Raw genomic sequence first — 12,632 nt, 5'->3', positions numbered from 1 at the left:
TCCTATCAAGGCTGGCACGTAACATTGTTGGAACAGAGTTCCATTGTACACTTAAAAAAAAAAAAATTTATTTATTAATTTATTTGGCTATGCCAGGTCTTTGTTGCTCTGTATGGGATCTTTTTAGTTGCTGCATGCCTGCATTGGGAGCCTGTAGTCTTAACCACTGGGCCACCAGGGAAGTCCCTATATGTTTTTTTATCTTTGGATTTTGAACTATTACCTAGTGCAACAATAAATGAATTATGTATACACACACACATATATATACATATATATGCACACACATACACACATAGAACCATCTCATGCATTTTTAAAAAAATTTTAAGTGAAACATAACATAAAATAAGCCATTATACAATGAACAGTTTAAACACACTGAATTTTGATTTTAAAGCAAGAGATTTTAAAAAGACCTTACCATTTTCTGTCTCTGTTGCCTTGGCATTGGTCCCCAAATCCATCAAGGTCTACTTCCAATGCTGCCACCTCTTTGACACCTTCCCTGGAGACTGTTGGCACCCGTCTAGATAGATGTCTTCCAGATTTCTAAGCGCGGGGAACCTGTATGCTGCCTTGACCCAGGAACTTGGCTATGTCAGAATCAGTGCAATTGTCACCTTCCCTAGAGTTGAGCCAGGAGTTTCTCTCGTCCAGAGGCAGCCCCATGCTTCTCCATTTTCCCAGGAGTACTATCCTCGGGGCTTTGAGGAGGTTATCCGATGGACGGAACAGTATTCAGAACCTGACTCAGCCTCCGCAGCCTCTGGGACGATGAAACTGCGCCCTCTACAGGACTGTTTTAAAATCGCTGATGAGGAGGGTGTTCTCTGCGCTGGCCGGAGAGTTCCCTCAGCTGGGGAGCTGGACACCTGATGAAGGGAAATGACAGAGAAGGCGGCAGAGCCCTGACCTCCCTGTCCTCCTCCACCCGCCTCCTCTGGGTTCACCGGCTCCAGGGCAACATAAAACATGCAGTAGAAACCGGGCTGGAGTCAGCTGCTCTCCCACCCCTAGAGGCTGTAGAACAACTATCAGGGCCAGGGAAAAAATTTTTTTTCTTCATTTTGAATAGCCAGGGGTTGTGGGCGGGTGAGCTGCATGGTCGTCACAAAACCCGGAGAAGCAAAACAGCTTGCCCAAGATCCCACTGCTAGTCGTGCCGCCCTGGGACTTACACAATCTGATTTCTGAACACAAGTGTTAAGCCACAGCCATCTGACACAGGCGACTTGGTCTAGTTATTTCTGAGCTTTATCTTTGTCACCGCAAGTCTTCTAAGCCACTCACAGTCCACCTCCGAGCTCCTTTCCATGTTTCTCCCCTGCTCTCTGTCCTGAGTTGAAGCTCCGGTTCCCCAAAGCCCCAGCCAGCCCTGGGCTGGGGTGGAGCAGGCTGCCCATCTCCCCAGCTGGTTCCATTGCTCGGCCTGTTTGTCCCTGGACACGGAAGGTGCCTGGTTCAGAGGATGCCAGCCTCACCTTGCCCCTGAGCAGACAGCTGGCAGGGCGATTCCTCAGAGATGCAGCCAAGTCCTCATCCCTGGGATGCTTTGTGCCCTATCCTTGAATGAGGGGCTTGAAAGTGTTGCTTGTTCAGTCATGACCGACTATTTGGGATCCCATAGACTGTAGGTCGCCAAGCTCCTCTGTCCATGCGATTCTCCAGCCAAGAATATGGGAGTGGGTTGCCCTTTCCTTCTCCAGGGGATCTTCCTGACCCAGAGAGCGAACCTGGGTCTCCTGCACTGCAGACAGATTCTTTGTCCTCTGAGCCACCATGCGAAGATGTGGCCATTTCCTCTGCTGGGCAGCCTCCCAGGAGCACCCTGAGTCTCTCTCTCCTAATTACTTTCTAGGTCTCATTCAGGGGCCGTGGAAAACTGTGGGTCATTTCCAAACCCCTTGGGAGATAAGAAGAGTCAAGGGGCTTTTGCAAGCTCTCCAACACCTGGAAAGACTGTGCTACCATTTCAACTACTCTCTGCGAGGGCCCAGGAGAAGGGAGAGCATCAACAAGGCATCACACACTGGAAGTCCCATACAGGGGGGTAAGACTCGGGCCCACTCTTCTCTTAGGTCCCCTGAGCCATAGGGTCACAGGATGGGGAGGGGGTGAAGGTGTGGGGTAAGTGCAGGGACACTTCCTGCTGCTTACTCTGCTCTTTCTCTCTGAGGCTGGTCTCTCCCCAGCTCAGAACTCTGGAGAGAGAGAGAGAGAGAGACAGTGTGTGTGTGTGTGTGTGTGTGTGTGTGTGTGTGTGTGTGTGTGTGTGTGTGTGTGTGTGTGTGTGTGTGTGTGTGTGTGTGTGTGTGTGTGTGTGTGTGTGTGTGTGTGTGTGTGTGTGTGTGTGTGTGTGTCTGGAGTGGGAGGGAGGAAGCAGCAAGCAGAAAAACCTGTTATTTTGCTTGGCTTTTCATTTAAGTCTGGCCTCTGATTCAGGGATGATCTCCAGGAGACAGCAATGAGAAAAGCTTGTTGGTGTCTCACATTGTGATGACTGACAACTTAACGCTTCACACGTCATCCAAGCGTATGAAGGCTGTATCTCACAAACTTAAAAGGATGTGTTGTTCCTTCTTGAATTTTAACTGAGGTCAAAGTGTTGAGTTAAGATCTTAAAATTTCTGATACTCCAAAACAAAGCAAAACAAAACAAAATTTCTGATACTCCAGAGCTGGCTGGAGAAAAGTGAGGGACCTGGCCTCCAGGCTATTTCTCCCAAGAGTGGCACTTGAGAGAATCTTCTCTTCCTTCCAAGTTTTGCTCAGGGCTGAATCTGGTTTGAAAGTCTAGTAGAACAGTGGGAAGAACTTCTGGGCCACAGAGGAGGACCACTCGCATTTGGAGCCTACTGATCTCAGAGGGAAAGAGGAAGCTGTTGTTGTCATAGGGCCAAGAGAACCCTCTCTAATAAAAGCAGGCAAGCATGCCTCCCCAGTGGGTTATTTGAGCTCAAAGTGCAGCCAGGTTTGTTCTGAGCTTGGCTTAACCCATCCCCACTCACTGAGAACCTGAAAGGCTTATTGTTCAGGTGTTGCTATAAAAGGACACAGAGGGTGTGAAAGACCCACTGTTTTCTGTTGGAAGTAGTCATCTGCCCCAAGGTTTAAATGTAATCAAAACTGTTTTTTTTAAAAATCTTTTTTGTCTAAAGGCAAAAAAAAAAAAAAAGAATGTAAGGAATGGAAATGGCTGAGCTGCAAACAAATATCGCACTATTTTTGAGAGTAACTTTTTCTGCTTGAGCACTGTTAATGACCGGCCATTCCCCTGTCTCCCCATTTCCCTCCAGAACACTGGAGTCTATTCACCATTCATTCATCTGGTCTCTGGAACAGAACCTGAGGGCAGCCAAGTAAAGCACCAAGCCAGGCAATCTCAGACTTTGCAAATATCTGACGCAGGTCTAAGAAGCCTGAAAACAAGTGTTACGGCTCAGCTGAATTGGGGACCCAGAAAGAGAGGGGAAAAAATGCAATCCATCCTCTCATCTCACATGAGACAACTCAGACTAAAGAAAAACTACAAAGAGAAGGTTAATTTGGAACCATGTGTATGGTCAGAAAAATAATCAGTTCATTTTAATTTTTTTAATGAGATTTCTTGGTCACACTGGGTCTTAGCTGTGTCCCATGGGATCTAGTTCCCTGACCAGGGATCAAACCCGGGCTGCCCGCATTAGGAGCATGGATTTTTAGCCATTGGACCACCAGGGAGGTCCCTCAATCTGTTTTTAGAAAGAAGTCTCTCTGCTCTGCTTTTTTCTTGTGTCCTCATATTGCCAGGATGCCACTTTCCTCAACCTAAAAGAGAGACTCTGCCCTTCTGGGTCATAGAAGGAGCCCCTCATACACCGGTGAGGCTGACCTCAGAGGGAGCGGAACACAAACTGCATGCAGAGTGGGGAGCAAGCACTGTGATGCGCAGGGGACAGGCAGGCAGGTCCTAGAGCAGGGAGTGGTGGGAGGGGAGGCGTGAAGATCAGCCTGGAAGTACAGCTCACAGGGCCCTGAATGTCATGCTAAGGATTTGGGGATTTATCCTTAGGCGTGTGGAGCTATAGTGGGGTTTTTACACCATAATGATTATTTAAGTATTATTAGGTAATCATTTCCTATTACATAGTAAAAGTTATCAGAGAAACATAGAGATTAGCAAATCTCCTAATCAGAAACACACGTCATAACCTGCTGCATAGGGGTCACCACCGGGAACATTTAAGGGAAGAATGGGCTATATATACACCCTTCTCTAGTAAAACAAAAAGGGAGCATTCTCCACACATGGCTTTATAATCTGATTTTTTTCATTCAACATTTGAAAGTAACTTTCTTTATGTGTTAGGGCTCCTACATAGTTATTTTCAGTTTTTTTCCTGACCTAACATTCTTGAGGAAGCTAACGCCATCTCAGAGGTTGAATGAGTGGGGTTTTTTGTTGGTTTGGGGGGGAGATTGTATTTTTGGCCATACTGTGAGGCCTGTGGGATCCCAGTTCCCAGATGAGGGATCAGACCTGGTCCCTTGGCAGTGAGAGTGTGGAGTCCTAACCACTGGACCACCAGGGAATTCCAAAAGTGGTTTTAAGGAGGGGGGCACTCCCTTTTAGAAGCACTGGTCTATAATAACACTTAGGTGATAGAACTGTATTTCATTAAAGTTCTTATTGGATATATTAATTGATTCTAATCTTACTCACTTGCCAATAATTCCTCTGTAGATATATTTGAATTTATAGTTTGCTATACTTATCTCGTTAAATTCTTTTTTTTAATGAAAGAAATGGAAAATTTTATTTGCGCCAAATTTGAGGATTATAACAAGGGAACAGCATCTCAGAAAGCTCCAAGAAATGTTCACTAGACTTAATTCTTTAAGATAACTTCTTTGAAGTTCAATTTCTGGGTCAAAATCTCTATCTGTATATTTGCACTAAAGAAAAAAGAGATAATTCAGATGTCATCAGAGCTGGTGACCTTGTTTTTGCTTTTGAGATCTTGGTATTACTTAATATTTTCAATCTTTATAGTCTTCGTCAATCTGGTTGACAAAATGTTTATTTTTATTTTTTATTATTTTTTTAAATGTTTATTTTTAAAAATTTGTTTTTCCAGTAGTCATGTATGGATATGAGGGTTGGACCATACATAAAGAAAGCTGAATGCCTAAGAATTAATTCTTTTGAACTGTGGTGTTGGAGAAGACTCTTAAGATTCCCTCGGACTGCAAAGAGATCAAACCAGTCAATCCTAAATGAAATTAGTCCTGAATATTCATTGGAAGGACTGATGCTGAAACTGAAGCTCTAATACTTTGGCCACCTGATATGAAAAACTGATTCATTAGAAAAGACCATGATGCTGGAAAAGATTGAAGGCAGGAGGAAAAGGGGACGACAGAGGATGAGATAGTTGGATGGCATCACCGACTCGACAGACATGAGTTTGAGCAAGCTCCAGGAGTTAGTGATGGACAGGGAAGCCTGGTGTGCTGCAGTCTGTGGGGTCGCAAAGAGTTGGACAGGACTGAGCGACTGAACGGAACTGAACTACACAGATGTTTCATTTTTCTAATTCTTGACTGTTCAGGTGGTAAATCATTATGCTGTGTCTAATTCTTTCCTTAGTGGAATCAGATTCAAATGATTTGAACATATTTACTAATATTAACTCTTTGATATAATAGTTTCTCTAGTTAGTTGTCTTTAAATTTTATAGTTTTACATTTTTAGTGCTAAAATTCACGTATTGATTTTCATACTGAGCCATTCTTGCATTCCCAAGAGAAACTGCACTTGGTTGTGGTGATTATTCTTTCTGTATATTACTGGATTTGACTTGATAAATCTGTTAAGGAGTCTTCAGTCTAATTTCATCAGGTCTGGAGTTTTCTTTGAACTGTTTCTACCTAGTTTCGGTATCAGGATAATGTTGGTTTAATGAAGTAAATCGAGGTTGAGCCTCAGAAAAAGAAATTACTATAATAATTATAGTATGACTTATAAATAGCTATATGGGGTCACTTGCTCTTCTCTCCTTCCCCTCGCCAGTCTGCATAGTGTGTTCCAGTTCACCCAGATGCCCCTTTTCAGCCCTCTGGCCCAGAAATCTGGAATTTTAGTTATTGCATTCTACCGCACACTTTAACGGCTGCACTGAAGTCCAAGGCTAAGCACTGAGTTTACCGCTGGAAGGGGATATATGGCAAAATTGTTGGTTTGAAGATACTTCTGGTCTTTTCCAATCTGCATGCTACTAACTGTGGTTCAGGGGAGACTAACCTGGTAGTCCAGTGGCCAAGACTCCATGCACCACCTGGGTTTGATCCCTGGTCAGGGAATGAGTTCACACAAGGCAACTAAAGATCCTGCATGCCACAACTAAGGCCCAGTGCAGCCAAATAAATAAATAAAATGTTAAAAAGAAGAAACGACTATGGTTCAGGATCCTTACATTGTGATTTTATGCATTTTATCCAGATTTTATAGTTGAATTCTGAGGGAAATATGGGGAGGAGAGTACTTACCTCGTCTTATCAGGACCTGGAGCTCATAAATTTGGTTTTGACTAATATGGCTGAGTTTCTTCACTGTTCACCTGAAACTATCATGACATTTTTAATCGGGTGTATCACACTACAAATAAAAAAGTTCAAAAGTAAAAAAAAAATTTGTTGCAGCTGCCCTTCCACTTCACCATAGTAAGCCCTCTCCTGTTTTAAATCTCTTTTGATATGCACTGTTTCTATAAAAAGAAACAAGAACTCATGTAATTAAGATCTTGCCATCTAGAACATCTAGAAGCATTTTCCTTTTAGCCCATTTTCCTCTCTTAGTCCAATCAAACAGCAGACAGGAAGACAGGCAAGCTGCTCGACTGTTACTGTGAGATTTTTAAAAGAGAGGTTTTGTTCTCTGTTCTGAAATAAAGGATTCCCTTGAGGCTATGGCTTGCTTAAATTTCAAGCCTCCTTCCTGACTTTTCTCTTGAAACAACCAATGAAGGAAACGTGTCAAGTGTTTCTTTACGGCTGTCTTTTACATTAGGTGAGGGAGACTTCAAAAACCCTAGTTTTTGAAACATGTGATTACAGAATTGAAGAATTTTGGAACTGACAGTAATTTTACAGTTTGTCTGCTCCCTAGTTTAACATACGTGGTTGCACATGAAGATTGGAAGTGTCCATAGGTAAAATGTCAGGGATCTGAAATATAATAAAACCAGATCCCCACAGGGTCGGACTGGTAGACAAAAACAGAGAACAGTAGAGGCTTTGGTAAGCTGTCCAGAACAGGCTTTATCTTAAATTTTTCCTCTACAGGGAGTAAGTAGCCATTACTCTCATCATAGGAACTTTGCCTTATGTCATCAGATCTTCCAGTTTGATAGAAGTCAGATTGGGATTTTCTAGTGAAATCTTTGTTTAATACTGGCTCAAAGTTTCTAACAGTATTTGTGCCAAATGAGACACAGTTACATCCTGGGTACAGTACTTTAGGTATCATTTTTGACTTATGGCTTAAGTAAAAATGCAGAGCAAAGGAGATGGAATTTCCTCTTTTTCCTATCCTTACTTAAACATTGACCTTTGAAAGAGATTGGCTTTATAGGTTCTTTAGAATAAACTGGGGGAAAAACAGCTGATGAAGTCTTTGAAGCAGACCAAAATTGAGATACTTGAAATCTATTTGCATATGTCTTTTAAAAATTTTTAATTGGAGGATAATTGCTTTACAATGTTATGTTGGTTTCTGCCATACATCAACATGAATCAGCCATAGACATACATATGTTCCCTTCCTCTTGAACTTCCTCCCACCTCCCACCCCATTCCACCCCTCTAGGTTGTCACGAGTACCAGGTTTGCGCTCCCGGCATCATACAGCAAATTCCTACTGGCTCTCTAGTCTACATATGGTAATGTATGTTTCAATGCTATTCTTTCAGTTCGTCCCTTTGTCTCCTGTACATCATGTCTTAAGCATTAAAATTCTGCAGAAAGAGGTTTGACTAAAGCAAAAATTAATACAATGTTGTAAATCAACTATATTTCAATAAAAATATTTTTAAAAGGACAAATCTATAGGAGGTACATAGCATAAAGGTTTAAAGTTCAGGCTTTGAGGCCAACAGGACTTTTCAGGGAGGTAGATTTCTGATGCTCTGACACATTCGAGAGGTGATACTCACATGATCGTTACAGCAACAGCATGTCACGTCACCTCAATCCCTGGATGATTCATGTGTGATGAATATGTACCACCTAGTGATGTCCTGAAGATGAAACCACATATACCATATTAGCACAGTGATGTGGAGTTGCTTGAAGGTGTTTTGAGTAGCAGTGATCAAATGGGTGCTTTAGGAGGAATATACTGGGGGTTGTAGGTTGAACAGTGTAAAAACTGGAGACAGGAAATAAAAAGGCAAGATTGGAGACTGGATAGAAAGGATTTGGAAATACATTTAACAAAAGGAATATCTGAAACTTGGAAGATGGATGAGGTCGCTATCGTGTATACATAAGATGCTGATGATAGAGCCATGGAAAGTACTACAGCTGACCCTTGAACAATGTAAGGGTGGGGGCCCAGTTAGAGGAGTCTGTCCTCTGCAGTGGAAAATTTGCGAAACTTATGGAAGGTCTTCCGTATCCCGGTTTCTCTGTATCTGAGATCGTGCAGCGCTGCTGTATTTACCACTGAAAAAGTCCGCATGTAAGTGCACTGCTGTTGCTGCTGCTGCTGCTAAGTCGCTTCATCCGACTCCATGCGATCCCATGGACGGCAGCCCACCAGGCTCCCCCATCCCTGGGATTCTCCAGGCAAGAACACTGGAGTGGGTTGCCATTTCCTTCTCTAATGCATAACAGTGAAAAGTGAAAGTGAAGTCGCTCAGTTGTGTCCAACTCCTAGCAACCCCATGGACTGCAGCCCAGCAGGCTCCTCTGTCCATGGGATTTTCCAGGCAAGGAGTACTGGAGTGGGTTGCCATTGCCTTCTCCATGTAAGTGCACTAGTGCAGTTCAAACCCATGCTGTCAAGTGTTGATTGTACTCAAAAGTCACGGAAGCAGAGAAGGACTGTTCAAAGGTAGGAGGAAAAGATCCAGGGAAAGGGAAAAGTTGAGGTGTAGAAAAATCAGCACCCACTTTTTTCTAAAATATTATTCATGTTTGTATTTTGACTGACATGAAATAGTTCTTATCACCTTTAAGAACATTGATCATTTTGAGTTCCTTTCAAATGATCTTTACTGGGTACATAGGGCTTCTCTAATAGATCAGTTGATAAAGAATCGGCCTGCAACACAGGAGACCCCAGTACATGGACCAACAGTATAAAACCATTTTAAACTCAGAAAAGATGTTTTTATACCTAATGCCAAGAATCTTTTTCAATTTTTTATTTTATATTGGAGTATAGTCTATTAACCTTGTGATTGTTTCGGGTGGACAGCAAAGGGACTCAGCCATACATGTACGTATCTGTTCTCCTCTAAGCTCCCCTCTAATCCAGGCTGCCACCTAATATTGAGCAAGAGTTCCCTGTGCTACACAGTAGGTCCTTGTTGGTTATCCATTTAAAATATGGCAGTGCATACACGTTGACCCCAAGCTCCCTCATTATCCCTTCTCCCCATTATTCCTCTGCTGGCAACCACAAGTTTGTTCTCTGAGTCTGTTGTAGATAAATTCATTTGTATCATTTCTTTTTAGAGTCCACATATAAGGGATGTCTTATGTCTCAGCTTTCTTCATTCAACATGGCCATCTCTAGGTTCATCCATGTTGCTGCAAGTAGCATTTATTCTTTATAATGGCCGAGTAATAATCCATTGTATATATGAACGTCTTTATTCATTCCTGTTATGGACTTTTAGGGTGCTCCCATGTCTTGGCTACTGAAACAGTGCTGCAGTGAACATTGAAATGTATGTTTATGTTTGAATCGTGGTTTTCTCTGGGTATATGCTCTGGAGTAGGATTACTGGGTCATATGATAGTTATTTTTAGTTTAAGAAACCTCCATAGTGGCTCTATCAATTTACATTTGCATCAACAGTGTAGGAGGGTCCCCTTTCCTCCATACTCTTTCCAGCACTTACTGTGAGTGGATTTTTTGATGATGGTCATTTGGACTGGTGCTAGGTGATACCTCATGGCAGTTCTGATTTCCATTTCTCTAATTAGTGACGTTGAGTGTCTTTTCAAGTGCTTTTTGGCCATCTGTGTGTATTCTTTGGAGAACTGTCTACTTAGATCTTCCATTCATTTTTTTGAACGGATTTTTTTTTTTTTTTGATACTGAGAAAGGTGGTTAATTTTGAACGTGGTCAACAACTTCTTTGCAAGTGATCCTATCCATTTTATTGTTGCAGTTGTTTTAAAAAAGCCATTTCAACTTTTTCCCCTGTAGGTATTCATATCAGATGGTACTTAGAATCCATTCTCTCCCCAATGTCATCTTTTATTCCTCTTCTGTGGTTCCAAATACATACCATACTTTTGAACAAATTCACTATCTTGGTCACTCTGAGTACCACATTAAAATTAATGCCCAGAGCACATTATCCAATTACATATATATATTCCATATCTATTTAATAACATCCAGAAAGTTACCATCAAGCAATTACTGTGTTGTGTCCCCTGAGGTTTCATCTTATATTTAGTCTGGCACCTCCCACCCCAAGTGTGGGCCTCTATCTGGGCAGCCTTAGCATCTCTGGGAATAGTCCTACTGCAGACTCCTCCCACCCGAGAATCAGAATCTGCATTTCAACCAGACTTATTCACACATCAAAATTTGAGGAAAGCTGGCCTGCCTCGAGCTCCAAGGAGTGTGGGCACCTTAGTTAGTTGGACTGCACAGGATTTTCTGGAAGTTATGTTTGTGATTCTGTCCTACAACTCTCTAAGTTGCAGTTTAATTTTCTCCATAGTCATCGTGTGTTTAGAATGTAAGCTTCATGAAGTAGGATCTGTGGCAGACCCATGTACAGAGAATCTTGCCTATAAAGGCTTACAGAACTATCTCACTAAAATTAGTTGTGGTTGGTAATGCAATTAAAATTTTTTTTATTTATTGGTTGTGCCAGGTCTTAGTTGTGGCATGCAAACTCTTACTTGCAGCATGTGGGATTTAGTTCCCTGACGAGGAATCGAAGCCATGCCCCCCTGCATTTGGAGCATGGAGTCTTAGCCACTGGACCACCAGGGATCCCAGTCATGCAGGTTTTAACTTCCCTCCAGCCCTCCACACTGTGCATTAATAAAAGACAAGCCTTCTGTTTCTAGCTACATTATAATACACTGAGATATAACTTCCCTTTAAACAGCTTATGGCAAAGCTCAAGGTAAATTACAACACCCTGGACTTTTCCTCATCAAGAACCTGTCATACTGCATTATCCTGTATTTATTTAATATAGGGTCCATACTGATCCAAGCCCTAGGTATGTCCTCTGCTGTTTCCCTTTCTACGTCTGAGCTAATCTTTGTGTATTTTAAGAATGATTACTTGGGATCAGACTTAACTGCCTTTTCGTACTTTCATTCAACAGATTACTTGATTTTTAGGAATACTTCACATGAGGTTACTAACTGATCAGTCCTTTCTAAACTGAAGACCCTGACTCTAGTACCACATATTTACTTGGGACTATGTTAGGATAGAGTGAATAGAGTAGCTTTATATTTACCATGGAACCAGCTTAAGTATTGTTCAGAAAAACTACTCAAGCTTTTAAATTAGCTGTTTCCTATTTTCAGTTTTTACATCTAATATTATTCACTAAGCAAGATAAAGGACTAAAATTACCTAGATGACTAATCAATAAAATTGTTTATGGAATAGGGATATTATGATTTGCTGAATATTACAGGTAACTTATTGCTATATCATAAAACCCCTGTTATTAAATTTAAATAATTTAAATTGTAGAGCATGCTTATTAAAGCATGACATCACAATCACCTGTAACTGAAGAAAAACATTACTTGGAAATGGTCCTACAGTACTTGTTAAAGATGCAGTTTCCCTATGTGGACTTCCCCAGAACAATCTCCAAGACTCCAAGATATACTGAATGAGAAAAAGTAAAGTACAGAACAAAGTACACAATATGCAACCATCTGTACAGAGACAAGTGGGGCACACACATAAGTGCACAGACCATGTGTGAATGCACAAATGGATTAACACTGCCTCTAGAAAGGGGAGCCATGCAATTGGAAAACAAGGGGAGGAAGAAGATACTTTGTTTTATGCTGTATACTCCTTTACACTTTTTGACCTTTACAACATGTTATGAACAATCTGTTCAAACAAATAACTAAGATAAAGTCATCCTAAAATGCACTTTCTCAGGCTTATTCTGGCCCTCCTCAGTCAGAATCTTTGGAACTAGGGCTTAGAAATGTTAATGTTTAGAATGGTCCCCAGATGACTCTCATGAACAAATTTGAGATCACTGCTTTATTATCTACAACACTATAAAATTTGCCCTTTATTGGGAAAAATTTAAGATAGCTCTGCCAAATTCAGTAACAACAACAACAAAAAGGTGAATCCATTAAAGTAACTGTTTATAACTTAAATTCACAACTTATACTGACAACGTAAT

This window comes from Capricornis sumatraensis, chromosome 18, assembly GCF_032405125.1.
Source record: "Capricornis sumatraensis isolate serow.1 chromosome 18, serow.2, whole genome shotgun sequence".
Classification (NCBI taxonomy): Eukaryota; Metazoa; Chordata; class Mammalia; order Artiodactyla; family Bovidae; genus Capricornis; species Capricornis sumatraensis.
This window is presented reverse-complemented; position numbering follows the sequence as displayed.